The following is a 21,697-nucleotide window of genomic DNA, read 5'->3' as shown; positions in this document are numbered from 1 at the left end:
GAGCCAGGGGAGGGCAGATTGACTCACTTGAGACATCACCTCTTGAGTCACTGCCTTGTTGAATAATGAAAATAAAAAGTCAAATATACTCTGTGCATCTGTACAAGTACATATTCTTGTGTTGTTGTTATGTGTTATATATATATATATATATATATATGTGTTCGAGGCATGTGTGCTGTGGATACACTTGCTTTGCATACTCCTGCCATCTAGTGTTCAGTCCGGATGTTTGCAAGTTTTTCTTCGAAGAAGTCTTTCCTAGTCATGAGGTAAGGTGACTCCTCCTTTCGGTGATAGTGCGTATGGACATCAACTCCATTGTTAGATTTTTTTTTTTTGCCATTGGGTTCGGATGTATATTGCTGTGCTCCGGTGCAAAACCGTTTTTCGGGTTCCTCTCAACGCGCAATCCTCTCTACCTCGACGGTATTGTTTCTGTACGCGTTCCCACTTCTCCGCGGATCGTTTTCGACATCGGAATCAACCTTCTATCAGAAAGCTTTGTGGACGGCCTTCAAGGCCTAACTGCGCTCGATTAGCTCTCCTTCGATGGATCGGACTCCATATAAATTCTTTCCTCGGTGCCACGCGAACTATCCGCGCACCCACTCACACGCAGTGTGCAACATATGCTTGTCACCCGAGCACAAAGAAGAAAATTGTGACGCTTGCAGATCATTTCGATCAAAGAAGACTCTTCGCGATCGTCTGGCTTGACGTCTGGATATGCAGCGTCAAAGCATCAACGACACGCCGGACTTCTTTAGTGAACAGTCCGGCCAAGAAGGTATCGTGGCATCGGCGGCAGAGGAGGAAGAAGCCTTCTCCGATTAAGATTCAGGCTCAGAACTCTAGATCAAGCTCGACGCCGAAAAACTGCGGCAGGGTTAAGGTGATGTAAGTACCGAAGACCCTTTGCCCCCACAAACTATCTTGAAAAAACATAAGACTTCAGCACCACCTCTGCCTTCTGGCCAAGGTCAGCACCGAGACGACGTTTCATACACCCTGCCCTTGGGCCTGGCACCGAAACCACAAGTCAAGCCTTCCGGCTTGGCACCGAGTCGACAAAAACCCTCCTCGGAGCCCAAAGCCTCCGGTTCCAAGCATAAGCCTGGCTCGGAGCCGAAATCTGTGCCGAAAGCCAAGCAACCTTGGGAGCCGAAACCTTCCGCACCCCAAGGCCAGCCTCCGTCGGCACCGGAAACACTGGCACCGAAAACATCGGCACCAAAACATAAAGATATCCATTTGGATCCGAAAGTGGACATTATTCCATTAACACCCGATCCAAAGCAAAAAAGACTGTATATTAACCCTGATACTTGTCATATTCACAAAAAACACCTCAGAAATGCAAGCTTCAAGAAGAGTACTTTTCTTACAAAATCCCCTTGAAGAAAAAAACTGTGGCTACAAGTCCTTTTCATTTTCCATCACCCCCACCTCCATCACCACCTGAGAATCCTTTGCAGATTACACCTCAAGATTCTCCTCAATCTCATCATGGCGATGATGATGCAGATGATGGGGAAATAAATATTCCAATAGATCCATGGACAGATTACACACTGGATCCCCCAGGTGACACCGATCCAGACCTGTACACAACCAAACCATCTCATCCAGACAACAATGCATCACACCATGAACTCATTGCCTGGGTGGCACATTACCATGTGGTAGAGCTCCACAAAGAATCACTAGAAGAAGATTTCTTGTTTGAAACACTAGCATCCACACATAGGTCATCACAATCACTCCCAATGCTTAAAGGCATGATTCGACATGTTGACCAAATTTTTTAAGACCCAGTCAGAATCCGCACCTTAACTCCTAGAGTGGACAAAAAATATAAAGCCTCTCCTACAGACCCCATCTTTATCAAAGGACAATTGCCTTTAGATTCCCTAGTGGTATCAAACGCTTGTAAGCAAGCGAATTCTCAGACTTCCGGGGATGCTCCTCCACCAAATCAGGAATCCAAACTAATTGACGCCTCTGGCAAGCGCATAGCTGTTCAAGCAGCAAATCAGTGGCGTATTGCAAATACCCAAGGCCTTTTAGCTAGGTATGACAGGGCACACTAGGGGGAAATGGAACAACTTCTCCAATACCTCCCAGATGAGCATAAGGCTAAAGCTCAGGACTTGGTAAATAAGTGTGAGCTCATTTCTAATTCCTCTATTCGATGTGCTCTAGATGTGGCAGACACCGCAGCTAGAGAGATAAACACCAGCATCATGCTCAGGAGACACGCTTGGTTATGGATCTCAGGTTTTGAACCTGAGGTCCAACAATCAATCCATAACACACCCTTTGATAAGGAACACCTATTTGGCCCTTATGTTGACCAGGCGTTTGAAAAGATGAAAAGGACACTAAAGTCGCTAAATCTAGGGTAGCACTTCAAACTGCATCCAAAAGAGGTTCTTTTCATCGCTCCTTCACCAGAGGTAGGTCGAAAACAACATCCCCAGATCATAGTACCTCCACTTACAAAGGTAATAACCAGTCCTCTCCCACCAGAGTTTGTTTTTCGAGGAGGTTATGGGAGCAACAACTTCAAAGGTAGGGGTGAGGACAACACACCTCGTAACTCCCCTTCCCCCAACAAACAGTGATTTACCCACGCTTCCCCCGATTATACCACACCTGGCGGGGGAAGACTTCACCAGTTTCTCCCCATTTGGCAGTCTATAACATCAGACAAATGGGTTCTTGAAATTATCCAACATGTTTTTTGCCTGGAGCTTACCAGCAATCCCCCAAACATTCTACCACGATCACACAAGTTATCTCCAGAACACATACACTTGTTAAAACAAGAGGTCCAGTCCCTCTTACTAAAAGGGGCAATAGAGCCAGTTCCCTTACAGTAACAAGGCTCAGGGGTTTACTCTCTGTATTTTCTCATCCCCAAAAAGGATGGTTTCCTAAGACCTATTTTAGATCTGAGAGGGATAAACCACTACATACTGTCGGAGCATTTTCACATGGTGACACTTCAACAGGTGCTCCCACTTTTACAAAGAGCAGACTTTGTCTACTCTAGATTTAAAAGACGCATATTTTCATGGTCCAATTCATCCGGCTCATAGCAAATACCTGAGATTTGTGATAGCAGGCAAGCATTACCAGTTCAAGGTACTTCCCTTCGAGTGACTACAGCGCCCATAGTTTTAACCAAATGCCTGGCAGTGGTTGCAGCTCATCTCAGAGGCAACACATTCACGTCTATCTCCATCTAGACGACTGGCTCATCAAAGCCAGCACTTAACAGAATTGTCTGCGACACACACAGATCACAAAAGATCTATTTCATCAATTAGGTTTCACCATCAATGCACAAAAACTCACCTGCATCCATCACAGATGCAGTCTTATCTAGGAGCTACTCTAGACACAGTCAAAGCTGTAGCCTCTCCCAATGTAGCCAGAATACACAATATTCAAGCTACCATTCTACACTTTCAACCATACCAAGCATTAGCAGCCAGAGTGTTCATGCACTTACTCGGAATGATGGCGTCCTGCATCGCAATTTTACCTCATGTGAGGCTTCACATGCACCCCCTACAACAATGCTTAGCACGTCAGTGGAATCAATCACGGGGTCTATTGACCAATCTAGTGTTGGTAGATGGCTGCACCCATCGCTCTCTGCAGTGGTGGAACCCACAAAACTTATCAGCAGGCCGGCCTTTCATCGACCCTGTTCCACAAATCGTGCTCACAGCAGACGCATCTCTAACAGGTTGGGGGGGGCTCATCTAAAAAATTATACAATACAAGGCATGTGGAACAATAAGCACATGACTCTCCACATCAACTCTCTAGAGCTCTTAGTTGTTTCTTAGCACTGAAAGCTTTTCAGACTCATCTCATAGCCAAAACTGTCCCAGTCCGAACAGACAATAAGACAGCAATGTATTATGTGCAGAAGCAAGGCGGGACACTCTCTCCAACTGCCAACACTGGCTCAAGCCATTTGGAATTGGGCGATCCATCACAAGATCTTCTGGCAGAACATCTGCCAGAAGTAAATAATCAGATTGCCGATCTCCTCAGCAGGAGAAAACAACAAATTCACGAGTGGGAACTTCAGCCACAAGTTCTCCTCCCTTACTTCCAACAGTGGGGGTTTCTACAAATAGACCTAATTGCCACAACCGAAAACGCAAAATGCCTAAACCTTGGCTCCAGGTACTCGCACCCGGTTTATGCCCTATGGATGAACTCGTCAGGGACATTTGCCTACGCTTTTCTGCCTCTCCCGCTCATTCCGAGGGTGGTTTGGAAACTCAGGCAAACATCCCTCACACTTATTCTGGTAGCTCCAACATGGGCTCATCCACCATGGTACACCACCCTGTTAGAGCTGTCACTAGTTCTTCATCAGAAACTACACTTAATCTCCAGTCTCCTCACACAGAGCCATGGAGAAATCAGACATCCAAATCCCAAAGAACTGAATTTAGCGATCTGGATCCTGAAGTCAGAGTTTGGTTTTTTAAATTTACCTACAGACTGTATGAATATTCTAAAAGAAGCAAGAAAGCCTACCACCAGGGCTTGCTATGCCTCAAAATGGAAAATATTTGCTGTATATTGCAACAACAACAAAATCAATCCTTTAGATGCTTCTATACTAAACATTATTTGTTACATTTATAACGAACAGGACTGGCTTACACATCTATTCGTTTGCACCTTGCAGCTTTAGCTGCGTACTTATAGAATAGGCAACATTTGTCACTTTTCAGAGTTCCAGTAATTAAAGCTTTCATGGGAGGCTTAAAAAGAGTCATTCCACCCCAGATTCCTCATGCCCAGTGTGGAATCTCAACATTGTCCTCACAAGCCTCATGGGTCCACCTTTTGAACGTGCCCTTTGCAATTACTCTCATTGAAAGTTGCTTTCCTCATTGCCATCACATCACTGAGGAGAGTTGGTGAGCTACAGGCATTAACTTTAGAAAACCCTTCTTTCAACTACACAAAGACAGAATAGTTCTCCACACCAACCCTAAATTCCTTCCCAAAGTAATTTCTGCCTTTCACATAAACCAATCGGTTGAGTTACCAGTCTTCTTTCCTCAACCTGATTCTGTTGAAGAACGCGCTATTCACACACTTGACGTTAAAAGAGCTTTACTGTACTACATAGATGGGACAAAAGACTTTCGCAAAACAAAATAACTGTTTGTTGCATTTGCTCCACCTCACAAAGGCAATCCTATCTCTAAATCTGGTATTGCCAGATGGATTGTTAAATGCATTCAAACGTGCTATGCTAAAGCTAAAAGAACTTTAACTATTCGCCCTAAAGTGCATTCCACTCACAAAATAGGCCTTTTGATGTAACATTCCGCTAGCTGACATATGTAAGGCAGCTTCATGGTCTACACCACACACATTTACCAAACACTATTGCGTCGATGTGTTAGCACGTCAACAATCTAATTTAGGCCAAGCAGTACTTAAAACACTATTCCAAACAACTGCAACACTTACAGGTTACAGGTTAGCCACCGCTTTGGGGGTTACTGCTTTATAGTCTATGCAAAGAATGTCTATCTGCAGCACACATGCCTCGGAACGGTTGTTACTTACCCAGTATGCATCTGTTCTTGGCATGTAGAGCTGTAGATTCACATGCGCCCACCCGCCTCCCCGGGTACCTCGTGAGTAGGAAAGACTTCATCAAAGAAACACAACTTGCAAACAACCGGACCCAACACTAGACGGCAGGAGTATGCAAAGCATGCAAATCTACAGCTCTACAAGCCAAGAACAGATGCTTACTGGGTAAGTAACATTATATATATCTGAAAATCAATTTTCTGTTCTATTGGGGCCTTGGGGTTTGGCACACCAAGTAAAGGCAGACAGGGTAGCAGAGAACTTTACAGCCTCCACCCCAGCAATACTCGGTCCACCGGACATGGGGCATCTCTGTACATTGGCAGGAATCGCAGTCATGGCCATTTCTGTCATTGTAGGAAAAAAGTTTGGCCGGCAGCACCGCAACACTTCGGCTGTCCGACATTTCCAAAGTTTTCATTTTTCGAAAACAAACTCTCCCAAAAATGTTTGTTTTTGCAAAATAAAAAACTGATGACCACCACACCATGGACGTTTTCTCTCATGTTGTGATGGTCATTTTTCTTTATTTACTGTTGCTCACTGCCAGGATATACCTGGCAGTGATGTAAAGTAAAAAATTAATTAAAAGCCATCTGACCACCCCCTCTAAATAAGGCTATGATCAGATGACTTACCTCCCTCAGCACTGGCGAAAGATTTAAGTCAACAGTGTACTTTTAGATTAAAAGTAGATTTTACTCCATCAGTGTAAACTTGGCAGTCTGGCCACTTCTAAATCGGGCTGGCGGACCGACAGTTTGGTTTAGAGGGTACTCCATGGCTGCTGCGACAGAGTACCCTGCCCTCCAAACCCTAAATCAGCCCTTTAATTTTGGATCTGTTCAACAAATGAGCATGAATGTGTTCCAACTGTAGTTCAGCATGGAATTTTTTGTGCAGATCCATCAAAAGGGGGCGGGAGGGTTCTAAAACGAGGGGTAAAAAAAAAAGTCATAATTTTTCTATTTTGATTTCCTAGTATTCATTTCTCTCTTTTGACTTCCTAGTATTCATTTCTCTCCTGTAAAGAAAAAAAGTGGTTAAACAGAATTGTACAAAACGTTGCATGAAAGTAGAACTTTCCTCGGGCTACTACTTTTCCTTCATTTGGTTATTGATATTAAAAAAAAGTGTAAAGTGAGCTTGAGAGGATTCATAGTTGGAGAAATCTGGGCCATTAATTTGCAGCTGTCCACAAGCCCTGTTTTGATGACCGAAATGTAAAAAATACATTTGATTAGACAATGGAGCTTGTTCTCACATCATCCATTTTATAGCAGCAGGCCTGAAGGCTGTGACTGGTTGGCTGCAACAGTAAAACATCTGTTGCAACCATCATTCCAGGATACCAGTCTCCACCCTGCATCCTACAAAAAAAAGTAAAGTAGCCATGAAGAAACAGGGTATCCGGTGCCATACTGGCTCAGTTGGTAAGGGAATGAGGGAGTGGAGACTGAAGAAAGGGACACCCTAGGGTAAAAATCTTTTAACAAAAAATAAAAAGGTGATGAGATTTGTATACTCAGAGGCAGGATTTTCAAATATGCAGCAAGGTTTGTAAACCCTGCCCGGGTGGGCCAGGAACCCAACGGCAAGCGCTGTTTGACCCCTGTTAGGCCATTTTCGGTTTGTAACCCACAAGTCTCTTGGGGATAGGGAACCCCACAAATGAAACAAAATAAAACGGGTAAACCGAGAGCGGAACTAGCAGCTGATTAGCAGGTCCAGCACCCACGCTCCTTGAATATTGTAAAAAAAAAAGAAAGGATGCTGTGTCTCCAGAAAAGCAAGGGAAATAAATGAGAAACTGGCAGTTGGGACCAGGAGAGGGGCTGATTGACTGGGTCTGGGCATCCGTGTGATCAGAAGTGATTACCTGCACACGCCTAGATGGGTGTCATGCTTCATCATTGCAATTCCAACGGCCTCTCGAGAGGGCTCTTTATCAGAGATCTTCTGATATTTAAGCTGTAATAATGTATGCAAGTGAGGATGCAGTGAGTGTAGGGTGGTGTGCTAGGTGATGTAAAACTGTCTAAAGGGGTGGTCCCGTTGACAGGAGTAAAAACAGAAGAACGCTGTCAGAGGAGCCAATGAACATTGACAGTTTAAAATATGTGATCTGGGACAAATGTTTCATGCCTTATGGTCCAACTGGATCTTTGGCATTTCTTCTGGAACAAATAGTTGATGCCTTCCCTACACCTGATTGGGAGAGGTTTGTTACATAGATGTTCCCAATAAGTATTTGTGATCTATACCTTGTACAGTACAGGACAGCAAAGTTCCGACCTGTAAGAGAGAGCTAATTGGGGATGTCACCACTGACTGAATGGGTTGACACTCCCTTAATACATGTAATATGCCTTTTTTGAGTGAACAAACATGCTGATGGCTCATTGTCGCCTCTCAGTGAAGTGTGCACAGTAAAATAAACAAATAGGCAGGAGACCAGGCGCGCAACACCCATTGGACTCAAAGGGCTTCAGCCTCCCCCTCCCCCCCTGTCGTGTGGGGCAGCCCGGGATGGGAAGCTTCCCGGCGCACACACAGCCGCACCCGAGCACTTCACAGGTCTTTAAAAGACCATTTGCATGTTAATGAGGCCTCGCTGTTGTTTCACCCCTTCTAAGAGCCCCTGCAGCTCCACTCTGGCTATGGCTTAAAAGATTCAGCCCCCCCCTAAATTTTTTCTTAGCCCCCCCCGAAATTTGGCTCTAGTTGCGCCTCTGCAGGAGACCACACATGGAAAATACAGATTAACACAAAACACAATACCAAACACATATATAGATCGTGGTACATTGTAGGGTAGAATATCACAAAAGTAAGGAATAGGGATCTTACCCTATTAGAGTGGTAAACTTGCCCCTCAGCTCAGGTATGGGCAGAGGAATGAGCTTAGCTGTGGAGATGAACTAGTAAAAATAGGCGTACCAATTAGGAAGTAGTGTAAAGACATGAAGGGAAAAAAGGTAACATACATAGTATTGGTTTGTTAGTACTCAAGTTGTCCCACACAGTAATGTAATAATTATGCTCAAATAGCAGGCTTCTTCTGATGGATACTTCTACTTGCAGATTGGTCACATGTAGAATATCCCCAGGCATCAGACTGGATTGGGGAACTTCAAGTCTCTGAAGTCACCGGTGGGGGTTCTTGCTTTGTATTGACACCGGAAGTATTGTATTGTACGCGGAAACCGAAATTCCGGATCAGCGGGGCCAGTTCGGATACATAAATATTAAATAACGACGGGCTCAGGGAAGAGCCCTGTGGCACTCCGCATGGAAGGGTATAGAGCTCAGAGTGATACTTGTCGACCGAAACTGTTAACCTCCTATTCTTGAGAAAGGAGGACAGAAGGGCCAGTGCAGTGTCCCTGACCCCTAAGCTCTCGAGCCGCTGAAGCAAGAGAGAGTGATTGACGGTATCAAAGGCGGCTGACAGATCAAGGAGTATAAGGGCAGGCGTGCCTCCTTGATCTATCACCGCCCTGATTTCCTCTGTGGCTTTGATGAGTGCCGTTTCGGTGCTATGTTCTCGGCGAAAGCCAAACTGTGAGTGATCCAACAGATTGTTTTCGCAAATGAATTGTGTGAGTTGGACATTCATGAGTTTGTCAATTATTTTTGCAGGCAGCGGTAGTCGGGCTATGGGACGATAGTTATTAGGGTCAGAAGCGTCTAGCGTGTTTTTTTTTAGCAGCGGAAGGATAGAGGTATCCTTCCACATGGATGGAAAATTGCCAGAAATTAACATTGAGTTGAAAATTTCTGTTAGCCCAGGACTCACCAGGTCTGCAACTTCTTTCAGAAGTGCTGGCGGGCAAGGGTCGGCAGGGGACCCGGATTTTGCTTCTTGAATGTATTTAGCCACAATTTCCGAAGAGACGGGCGAGAAAGTAAGCAATATGTTAGATCCTGATCATTAGTAGAGGGTTGGATGAAAGGGGAATGGATTGGTGTGTCCTCAAAAACTTTAAAAATATTCAGTACTTTGGTTTTAAAAGCAGCAGCAATGTCATTGCACGTTTTTTCATCACTCTTAACCCCTCAGGACTTGGGAGTGCCAAGTTTGTTCACCACTGAAAAGAGTACTTTAGAGGAGTGTTTAGCATCCTCAATCAGTTTGGTGAAATTGTCTCTCTTTTCTGAAATCAGTAGGCTTTTATACTGTGATAGGGCTTTCTTGTAGATTCTTTTCTAAGGGGGAATAGTAATTTGCACGCCACCGCCTTTCTAATTGCTGACATTTCTGTTTTTCTTTCTGAAGAGCGTCAGAGAACCAGGGGGCTGAAGGACTCAACCTATTACTTGTAGTTTTTTTAATAGGTACATAGGCTTTGAACGCATCATTTAGTGTCTGCATGCAGGAACCTCAGCGTCTCCGGTCAGTGTGTCTGCCGGGTAATCCTGGTCTCCTCTCTCTATCTTAGAAAGATGTGATGTATATATACTCATAGGTCTCCCCAGGGGTCATACCGCCCTGTATTACTGTGCCGGTCTAAGGATGATGCCGGGCATGAACTTTATACATAGATGTTTTTAATTTTTTTGTATTTATAATTTTCCAAAAAAAAAAACAATCAGACAAAAGACAATACAAAACATCCCCCTTCCTTCTCTCAACAAATATAAAAAAAAAAAAAAAATACAACAGAGGCACAAAAAGGAAGAAAAAAAAAAAACACATCCGTGCACACTTTCCATTCCTAGGTTACATAATCGTGTTGGAATAACGCATCATCTTCTAAACAACATACTGGCCACACCCCCCCCCAACCCTCCCTACACCCTTGCTCAGCATCAAATGCCTTATTCAAGAGAAACAATCGCAATGGTTCCCAAATGTCTCTTGGTCGTGAGAGTGTCGGTAACTCCTCCGCATACGTTTCCAAGTTTTCCCTACAGTAGGCCATGTCCTTTAACCAGTGTTCCACTTTCGGCCTGAACCTTCCCCCCCATGTAATCGCCACCCTGCGCGCCGCCATCAACAGAGCTATTCGGCTGAATTTCCCTTTCACTCCCCTAATATTCGGCACACAGCACAACAGGCAGACAAGCGGACTGCATTGGATCTCCACAGCCACCATGGTCATCACAGTTTTTACCACCACTTCCCAGAACTCATACACCTTTCCACATCCCCAAGCTAGATGTAAAAAATCTGCATTCGCCTGCCCGCAACGTACACAGCAATCAGATTCGCGCAGTCCAAACCTATACAGGCATGCGGGAGTGTAATACACCTGATGTATGAATTTAAAATGTATAATGCGTGGCTTCCCATTCATGCTAAGAGTCCCCGTCAATCCACACACAAATTGCCAATCCTTTTCCACAATCGGCTCGGATAGACAGGCATTCCATCTTTCCCAACTGTTATCTGGCGCACGTATACTTTCAGTTTTTATCATCTTTTATAGCCTGGATATCAAGTTTTTATTAGTGGGAGTAGTAAGAGCAAACTGCAAGGATAACAGTGTGGTGGTTCCTGTGGGTAAGTGGTGTAATGCATCCTAGACGCATGCCGCAGTTGGTGCATAGCAAATCTAAATAACAGTGACTGATTACTAATGAATTGTAAATTGTCCGGTGTGACAAACAACCCATCTGAATATACATCATGCATGCTACGGAAGCCCGCCTCATGACGCAAGCGCATCGACGGCACCTCATGAGTTACCGATAGCGCGGCATGATATTCTATGTACATGGCTGGCGCATATAACGGCAGCGTTTGTGCCAAATGCGCTATCGCGTGCCAAGCCGCTATAGTTACGTCCACTGCGTTTATTTCATTTCTCGGGGATCCGCGCACGTGGTGAGTAAGTACGCTGTGCAACGGTACCGGAGCAGCATCTCCCTCCTCTACCGCAACATGCGGAGTAAATGCATGCGTCTCTGCCAATAATATACATATTGAGCCTGGGCACTCAGATAGTAAGCATAAAAATCTGGTGCACCAAACCCTCCCCAGTCGTACCCATTGGTGAGAGTCGACCATTTAACGCGAGCGTTTTTGCCACCCCAGACTAACCGCAGCAGGATCTTACGGAGACTATGGAAAAACCCCATCGTTAGTGCCACTGGGATGTTTATAAAGAGGTATAGGAACCGCGGCAAGACCACCATCTTAATAAGTTCAATGCGGTCCGCCAGTGACCGCGGCAGCGAAATCCATATATCTACTTGCTTCTCCAGTCTAGTATATGCCCTCCCATAGGTTTCTCTGATCACTCTACTCGGATCCCTGTGGATCCAGATTCCAAGATACTTAACCGGATCCGAAGACCATACCAGTGCGAACTCCATTTTTGGCTGCGCGGTAGACTCTGTCAACGGAATGATAATGGATTTGTCCCAGTTCACACAGAGACCCGATAGGTGACCAAATCTAACGTATTCCTGAAGCAGCTGTGACAAACTTTCTACATAGATGTTATACAGGAGATGGTAGTCCTGCTGTGCTTCCAAGTACCCTCATGCATAATGTATGAGATTTCAAACTAGGGAAAACCCGCGTTCTGAATGCAGTGTCGTATCTTGGTAAAAGGTCAGTCCCTGTAAACCGTTATAAATGTAATGTAGGGAAGAATATAGGTGAAGGGTAACAAATGTACCTGGGCCTATATTATGGTATGGTATAAATACTACTAGGCTGAGTAGATACTGGTACGCACCTAGTTAAAAAACAATGCTTAAAAAATTCTAATAAAAAATCTTTTAAAAGGTGAACATGGAAATTGTCACTCAAGCTATATTTTCTAAATGTCCGTATGTATAGTTCGACCTACTATAAGCATTTGAAAGCCATGCATGCTCAAAAAGAATGTCAATTTTGTTATGGTGTTCCAATTTTCTGTTTGTGTTTCAAAATCAAATTTCTCCCAGCACACAACGAGTCAAAGTGAGTCAAATGTTTGTGTCCTGGCTGGTAGACGCCACATTCTCGTTGCCTGCCTCCGCAGACGACGGTCCCTGTAACACCTCGCAGATTGTCAATTGAGCACAGATGATTTTTTGTACTGTCCACAACCGATCCTGGGGCAGCCTGTGCGCCATCCAAGGCCTGTTCACCTAAGCATTATGCTCCTAAGGGAATCTCTTCAGATAAATGTCTGGAAGTAACTTGACAGACCTGGTCAGTGGGCAGCATGGCACTCAAATCTCTCAGTGCCACCTGTCTACTAGTACGATATTCCATGCATTATGGGACATGGCCTAGTTGGTCACTCTTCATGTCCCGGACGACTTGAGATCCTACTTTCAAGAAGTCTTGATGGAGGGACCGAACACATCATAAAATCCTACCTGAACATGCACAATGGGTTCTTCTGTCTCACTGAGGTGACATGCCTGACTTCTTGCTTCTCTGACATACCCATCAACTTGATGGACCTCCTTTTTCTTAGGAGCACGCCTGTTTGAGTATAAGCTGATACAGCTTTGGAAAGTCCTGCAAGCCTACAGCCCGGTCCCTGAGAACTCCAACAATCCCAGCCTACCAGGGACTATCAGCCGTGCTTTGGGGGTTTAGCATGGGAATTCTTCTTTCTTTAGTGTCATTACTTTCTGCCTCAGAATCTGCTGGTCAAGTAATTCAGGGGCAGTCAGTGGCAAGGACGATGGATGTCTCCAGCAAGCATCTTCCTTCCCTTACACACCACTGGGAAATGTCTAGATTGCTTTTCCAATCCCACACCTAAGGAATTGCAAAGCAGTTGAAAGATTTCCTTTAAGGTCACAAGACCAAACTCCCTTTTTTGGGAAAATGACTGCAAGGGAGATAGTGCAACTGTCGTAGGAGATCTGGCGAGGACAATAAGAGCTCATCATAACCTTTCCACCAGCCTAACTTGTGAGTTTCAGGAAATACTTAAGTACGCACATGTAAGATCTTAGCACTGATCATTTAATGTAGTTGCAGAAACTTCCATTATCTACTTTTTGTGGTGTATAGCTTGGTGTTATCGCAAATCAAAACCACTTAGATACTAATATTGAAGTGACTTTCAAGCCCATTCCATTGAGAGTAAACTGGCAGCTTATTGTAAAGAGGACATTTGTCATAAAGAGAAAGGATGTGGCCTAACGGCTAGAACGGTCAACCTCGAAGCTGGGGAACACAAGTTCGAGTCTCGGCCGAGACGTTCAACAACCTGTGAATTTCGGTAAATAACTTAATCTCCCCGTGCCTTACAAAATGAATATATCCATCTGTAAAGCAACTGGTGCTCATGTAAAGCGCGCCGATACCTTCGGGTCAAGTTTGTGCTATATAAAACTCCAAAAAAGAAGGGTATCTGTGACCCCTTTTTAGGTCTCGGCTAGCGAAGGCTGCGCTTGCGCAGTCTCGCTCGCGAGATATAATGACTTGGAGAAGAGGGGCTTGAACCCGCCCCTCTTCTCCCCTCTTCTCCATTGGCTGGCCTCTTGAATGCTGGTCAGCCATTGGAGAAGAGGTCCGTCACTCCGAACAGGCCCCGTCCTTTTCGGATTCGGGGGCGTGTTTTTTGCAACTTTTCTAATTATCTCCTCCAGCCAATGGCAAGAGGAGAGAACAGAAAAACACGCCCCCGAATCCGGAAACGCCGCTGCCTTTCTCCGAGGCATTTCTGCTTCGCCTCGGCGAAAGGCGGTGGTGTCCCGGCGTCCGGATGCATTTGTTAATTATTTTAGATCTCTGTCCGCGACTTTCCCTTTCTCTGGGTGGGTGGCTGCTTGGCCCCTTACTTTCGGAGGGGTCGCGTGCGCGCCCTCCATGACCCCAGGGCTTGTCTGCCGTTGAGTGCTTCTCTGGCGCCTCTCTCCTATGGCGTCCACAGCCGGTGGTTATAAAGATCCCCGCGCGTGCTTGGCTCGCCTTCAGCCCTAGGTTTTCAGAGGGAAGATGCATCGTTTTCGTTCACAGGCTCTCATCGGCTTCTCCTGGTCCCGCTTCTGTTCTGCCCGCAGTTGCTCGCCTCTACCGTTAGGGGACTTGAATCTTATACCCGAAAGGCGGTTTAGTAAAAAGTGTTCGTCTATCGGCTGATCTCTGCCAGGCACCGGGCACGGCACAGCGTGCCGGACATGCCCAGGACAAAGAGGAGGACGAGTGGCGGCAGCCGGGGAGCAGGAGCCAGCGGCGGTAGCGCAGGAGGTGAGCGTGTTACCCTTATCACCAAATCGAGTTGTGTAACGTGTACATAGCGCGCGAGCCGACCCGATCCGATCATGCCCCATAATGCATTGGCCCGGTAAATGGTGCTCTGTCTTCGTGACGGTGAAGGAGGTGGGACTCCATGTTGGTGACATGCGCTTGCGCGGTGATGTAGGTTTTGACATCATTGGGACGAAGGACGAAAGGTTGTCGGCCCCTTAAGTGACCATTATGTGGCCCTTCTATTTAAATACATTAACTCTGTTTACTATCGCCAGATCGGCATACAGCGTCTGCTCGTTTTGAGTGATAATTTCAATCTCATAAAGGCACCGGTGACTAGCTGGGACTTCTTAAGGAGATGTTAGTTTGTATAATAAGCATTTTGGACAGGCTTGTGATCCGACCCTTTAAATCATTGGCTTTCTTCGACCATCCTTTTTCTGCTCCTACTTGCCTCCTAAATCACTAAACCGAGACCTATTGCCTTTACCAATGATTGTTTTCAGTTCACTCACCATTCATTGAACCAATGCAAAACGTCTTAATAACTAAGCTTTAGCGATTTGCTGGTGAAGTGGGTGTATAGAGCAGACTGCGTTTCCTTCCTTGGTACTTCTACTAAAAATGAATGAGGAATTTATAAAGCGCTGGAATCACCCCGGCAGGGGTATCTCCGCGCTAGCAGCGGATAGAAGCGAGGAAGTCGTGAGGGCGCTCAATCTTTAATAAGCTCTGTTTTTAATAGTTTTCTGATTTTAAGCAAGTTAGGCCACTTACATAAGGCACAGGGGAGCGAGTTCCAGAGACGTGGGGCAACATCGAAAAAAAGATTCTCCCCCCCCCCCTCCCTTTCGAAGTTTGTTGACCCCAGTCACCTTCCCACCTGCCGTTGAGGGCTTCTCTGGCGCCTCTCTCCTATGGGAGCGGAGCACGTGACCTGTGGGCGTGCTCGGTGGCGCTTGGGTGTGGATGGCGTGTGTATGTGTGGCGGCGTCACCCGGGCCCCAGGGAGGATAGGAGGGCGGCTGTGTTCCACTTGCGTTCCCACCTTTATTCCCGCGGACAATGGCACTTTTGTAAAATATCCTAACCCCCGGAAAACTTACGAGCGCACTGTCAACTTCGCCACTCGAGCATTTCATCCAGTCTCAGTTTTTTTCTTTTATATTCTGACACTTGCAAATCTCAACATAACATGTCTAATGGCTGACACCGCAGAAAAGCCAAGCGTGCCAGTAGACTATGGGGTGATCAGGTCATGCGTGGGGTGAACAGCGGCGTTGCAGGCCGAGCCGCGCGCTCCGCCCTGACATAGAATGTCAAAATAGACCCTGATTTACAGCCACGGCCTACACGACGGCACGGGGTTGCCGCTGCCTCTTTAGGTCTTACTTGAGAGTGATTGGTGCCTAATGTTACAATTTTTTGTGATTGGTGATTGGTGATTGGTGCCTAATGTTACAATTTTTTTTTAACATATGCATACTATACATACTCTGCTTACATCTCACTACCTCACAACATCCCTCTCCCTCACTACATCACTGTTTCACTACCTCACTCTCTCTCACTACATAACTCTCTTTACCTCACTACTCCACTCTATCTCACTACCTCACTATCTCACTACCTCACTATCTCACAACTTCTCTCTCTCAAAACATCACTACCTCACTCTCTAGCTCACAACCTCACAACTTCACTCTCTCTCACTCACTACCTCAATCACTCTCTATCTCACTACCTCACTCTTTCTATCTCACTAACTCACTTTCACTCTCTCTTTCATTACCTCTCTCTCTATCTCACTACATCACAACATCACTCTATGCTTATATATCACTACCTCACAACATCCCTCTCCCTCACTACCTCACTCTTTCACTACCTCACTCTCTCTATCTCACTACCTCACTCTCTATCTACCTCACTCTCTATCTACCTCACTCTCTATCTCACTACCTCACTCTCTATCTACCTCACTCTCTATCTCACTACCTCACTCTCTATCTACCTCACTCTCTCTCACTACCTCACTCTCTATTTCAATACCTCACTCTCTCTCTGTATCTCACTACCTCACTCTCTGCTAATGCAATAGGTATCTCATATGCAAAAAAAAAAGCTAATGCCAATAGAAATGACAATGCCATTTATTTAGGGATACAAAAATAATAAAAAAATAATGAGCAATACCAATAGCTCTACCTATAATATTGCTGAGACCATTGCATTGTAAATGCTTGTTAGAGTAGTCCCAGGGTAATAATGTGTTACAGGACTCTGGTTGAGGCCAATGGAGTTGTTTACTACTGGTGTCCTGGTTCCCGACTTAGCAAGTACTCTGCTTTAGCACAAGATTATCACTGATAGCAAGGCAGAGCAGTCACCTCCTCAAGAAGGTGATGTACGTAAGCTTGTTCAGTGATATTACCTAATTCTGGTCTACCACTGCAGCAGTGTTGTGCTGTGTGAAATGAAGGGTACATTATTAGACCTATGTTGGAAATTGCCATCTTTTGCGTGGTAGTCACCCATATTTTTGTATTCACTACCCTATTTTTGCAGAACCGTTTTTTGTTGACATTAGGACTCTGCTGACGTTACTCCTGCTAACCAGTGGTAAAATGCTTGTTCTCTCCCTTCCAAACATGGTAAAATTGGTATACACCTAATTGCCACTTTAATTTACTCATAAGTGCCTCGTAAATGGTACTACATGCACCTAGGAGCTGTAAATTAAATGCTACTAATTGTTGTGAGTCCCCTATAGTAGTTTTCCGCTATGTTAGCCTAACTGCACATGTTGTAGGTTGCTTTGGCTTTGCACACGTTACAAAGTAACACGTTTGTTTTTGTGCCACATATTATTTTAGCAATACACTTCCACTGGGATTCAGTGTAAACATTTAGTACAAGGTCAAACAAAATTGCGCCCTGTTTTTTTTCTCTGTGGTTGGACACTAACACCTAGACACAGTAGAAGAGACCCAGCTGCTGTATTAAAGCATGGCATTTCTTATCATATAAGACTAGACTTGAGAGAATTTCTAGCAGAGGAAAGGTCCAGGGACAAGCGCGCCAACTCTGTGGTATGTGAGATGTAGACCAGCTGACGGCCAATGGCAGGTATGGAGCCTGGTACCATCCGAGAGATCTTAGTTATATTATTGTGAGGCTAGGTTTAGGCAGATACACCAATAATCATGATAGGGCTTTTCATTGTGTACGGTTTATTAGTGATGCTAATTACATTACTAAGTTTTGTATGCTTTCTAGTTACAGCACAGTTGCTTTATAATGGAGCAAAATAGTTTCAATAAATATTGTAAACTGTTCTTGTGTTTCAGTTGTGTTTATTATGGACATGCACGAGTGAGAGAACAAAGGAGCATATTTACAAGAGAATAGCGGAGCATGGCGTTGAGCACAAAATGCTAACGCCATGCTCGGTCATACCGAAAACGCAGGGATGCACCGAATTTACAAAGATATGGCGCACCCCTGCGTTTTCCCTAGCGCTGGTGCTAAATTAAGCTGCCCATCTCCAATGCAGGCACCCTTGCACCATAGTGCAAGGGCACCCTTGCACCATAGTTCAACGGTGCCTGCGTGGAGGGAATGATTGTTTATGTGCAGGAAGGTGTCTTCCTGCACATAAACAATCACAAATGGGGATATGTAGGTTGGTTCTATGTGTGCTCCATTGTGCCGCACACATAGAAGTTGCAAACGTCATTTTTTTAATGGTACTTTATGTGCAGGAAGGGACACCTTCCTGCACATAACCAATCATTCATGGCGTTTTGCTATTTCTATATGTGCTGCATAATGCAGCACACATAGAAACAGCAACAATGAGGAGAAATTGAGCCTTTCTCCTCGTTTTGCCCTTTTGGCACTACCTCCCTCCTATTTACGTTACCCTTCTAAATAGGGGGCAGCATCAAAATCAGTGGTTGTTGTAGCAGAATATGCACTGCAACACCCAGTGCCAACCCCTTTTCTCGCGAAGTGTATCATGAAAAGGTGCCTTATTTACAAGGTGACATTAAGCCACGCTGAGTGGCTTAACGCCGACTTGTAAATAAGGTGAAATCTCCATCGTCACACGAACGTCCGAAAAAGTGACGTTCCTGTGGTGATGGGGGCATCTAAATATGCCCCAGAAGGTGATGACCTGTTGCTGCGGTTTCCTGAGGGAACTAGAGTGTTGTGTTCTAGGGTGCCAACTTACCTGTTTCTCTGGGAAGGTTAGGAGGGCAGGTAAGGCACTATGAGCTAGTATAGATTGGGGCTCATAGTTACTGATGTGATATGGTGACTCAGTCCCTACATACTGATGTTCTGTGTTTCCAGGCATTGTTCTGTTCCCAAACAGGATGCCTCTAACAGGGCGCCACCAACGTTTGGTCAGGTACTTATTCATGGGTCTCCTGAGTAGTGCTTGTGTGTGTCCATAATAGCCCTTACACCTACTACTGAGCTGTCCGTGGTGTTGGGATTAATCCTCTGCAGTGTTTAGGAAACACAAAATTCTGTCGTTTTTCAAGCTTGAAAGTTTAAAAGGATAACCCATTTTTGTGTTGCGCTTTGCTTCCATTTCTATTTCACTTATGGTTGCAGTGCCTATCGCCATTCCAGTTAATTGCAGACTTGCTGTCAATGCACATCCAATGCATCATGGACTTACTAATACAGTGGTGCATTTATCTTTGTGGTTGAAGCCAACAATGCTTACTGCGGGGAGGAGCCTAGCGCGGGACCATGATGGCTGCGTGAGCACAGAGCTCCCGCGACCCTCGTTCCCTCCGGCAACTATCCTGAAAAATCCTGTGTCAAATATCCGGAATATTGGAGATGAACCATTGCTGAGGCGAGCGTCGTTGTCCGGACTGAAATTGTACACCGGAGACCGAAGTTGTGACAAGTGGAAGTTCGCGGCCTATCCCCGGGAGGTGCCCGGGTCTCGCGTTGGCATGGGCCCGGACACTAATTGAACAACAGCGGCCGTGTGTGGTGCAGACCATCGGATGGGGGCTGTTTTCACTTTCACTTTCGTTTTCTTCTACAACTGCGTGCCTCGGCCCGAGAGTGTCTTGGACAACAGTCGCCTGTAGCTCGGCCTGCACATGCATGGGCTTGAATCGGGCTCCCGGATCCAGCGGACCTCGTGTCAATTGTGTGGCTGAGTGGCCTGTCTTTGACGCTGACTGTTCCGGTGTTGAGGATGTCGGCCAAATCGGAAGCCGACAAACAGAAGCCCAAGAATACCAGGCGGGGGGGCTACACTCAAACTAACAATATGGATCGCTATGCCCAGCAAAAGGGATCGCCAAGCGGACCGGGGAAGCCACAGGAAATACCGAGAGATGGCTCGGTCCCCGCACCGGAATTGACACTGCAAGACATCATGGGCGCCATTGAGGAGATGAAGTCCTCTATTGGGCAACAGTTCGAGACCCTGGCACACAAAGTGGACACTATCTCAGTTGACGTTAACTTGCTTCGCGCTGACCTGGGGAAAACTAATGAGAGAGTTAAATCATTGGACCAAAAAAACCTCTAGCCTCACGGGGGACGTCTCTGATCTGCAAATAGAGGTCCGCACGCTGAGGACTACTAATGACCTCTTTGCCCGCAAGATGGAGGATTTTGAAGGCCGGGCGAGGCGCAATAACGTGCGCATTGTTGGCGTTCCGGAGAAATCGGAGGAGCAATCAGCGGACTTGTTTGTCGAGGACTTGGTGGTTAATCATCTGGCGCCTAAGGGCCTCAGCAAGTTCTTTGCGGTCGAGCGGGCCCACCGAGTCCCGGGTGGGAGGCCCAAGGTGGGAGCCCCCCCCCCCCGAGACCGATCATCGCCACGATCTTCAATTTCAGGGACCGCGATGCCATTCTGCAGGCGTCACGAGTGTCCGGACCCGTCACTTTCCAGAACACTGCAGTGAGTTTTTATCCTGACTTCACCCAGGCGGTGCAGAAGCAACTGCAGAGTTTCCTGGGGGTTAAGAGGAGGCTACGTGAGATGGGCCTGAAGTATGCCATGCTCTTCCCAGCCAAGTTGCGCGTCGAGTACGAAGAGTGAACCTTTTTCTTTGACTTGCCAGACGAGGTTGGGGAATGGCTCGACACATTGCCTCAGCGGCGGACTAGTGGGGATCATGCTGGCGGAGCGGAAGGTGGTCATGTCGCAAAAGAGTGAGGACTCCGGTGATTGAACATTCTGGCTAAGCTCAGGACAGTGGTTCGCTGATTTGTTTTCATTGCTAGCTATTGTCCGGGGGTGGCGAGGGTACAATGGGATCTCTTTCCTCCTACGGGGTTTCTTCTTGTAGATTAGCTTCTGCTAGGGCGACAGGCACACTGCAAGTTGGGGGGGCTTTTTAGGCTTACGCAGGGGTGCAGGGTGGGGGGTGGTATGGGTTTGATGGAGTGTTTGTTGTTGTTTTTCATTTTGCAAGGTATCGCAATGCAAGTCTCGTGTGCTGCTCTCGGGGGGGGCGGGGGTCTCTTGCTATTCTGTGATGGGGGGTAGGGGTTAGAATATACTTAGTTGGAATGTTAATGGCTTGGGGGATCGTATTAAGCGGGGGATTGTTGTGCAATTTCTGAAGAGGTGCTCTCCTGACATAGTCTTGCTGCAAGAGACGCACCTGATAGGCAACACGTGTCATGCTCTCAATAGAAAGGGTTATAAATTTGTTGAGCACTCTGGGTTTTCCTCGGGATCTCGGGGGGCTGGAATACTCGTTAGGACCTCGCTGCCGTTTGAGATTGATTCTACCACTGTCGATGAGAGGGGGCGCTTTGTGGCTGTTGCTGGGAGGTGGGAGGGCAGGACACTGGTTTTGGTTTCTGTTTATGTTCCTCCTGGCCTGCAGACCGCCACAT

The sequence above is a fragment of the Triturus cristatus genome, chromosome 3_2 (assembly GCF_964204655.1).
Source record: "Triturus cristatus chromosome 3_2, aTriCri1.1, whole genome shotgun sequence".
NCBI lineage: Eukaryota > Metazoa > Chordata > Amphibia > Caudata > Salamandridae > Triturus > Triturus cristatus.
Note: the sequence above shows the minus strand (reverse complement) of the source record.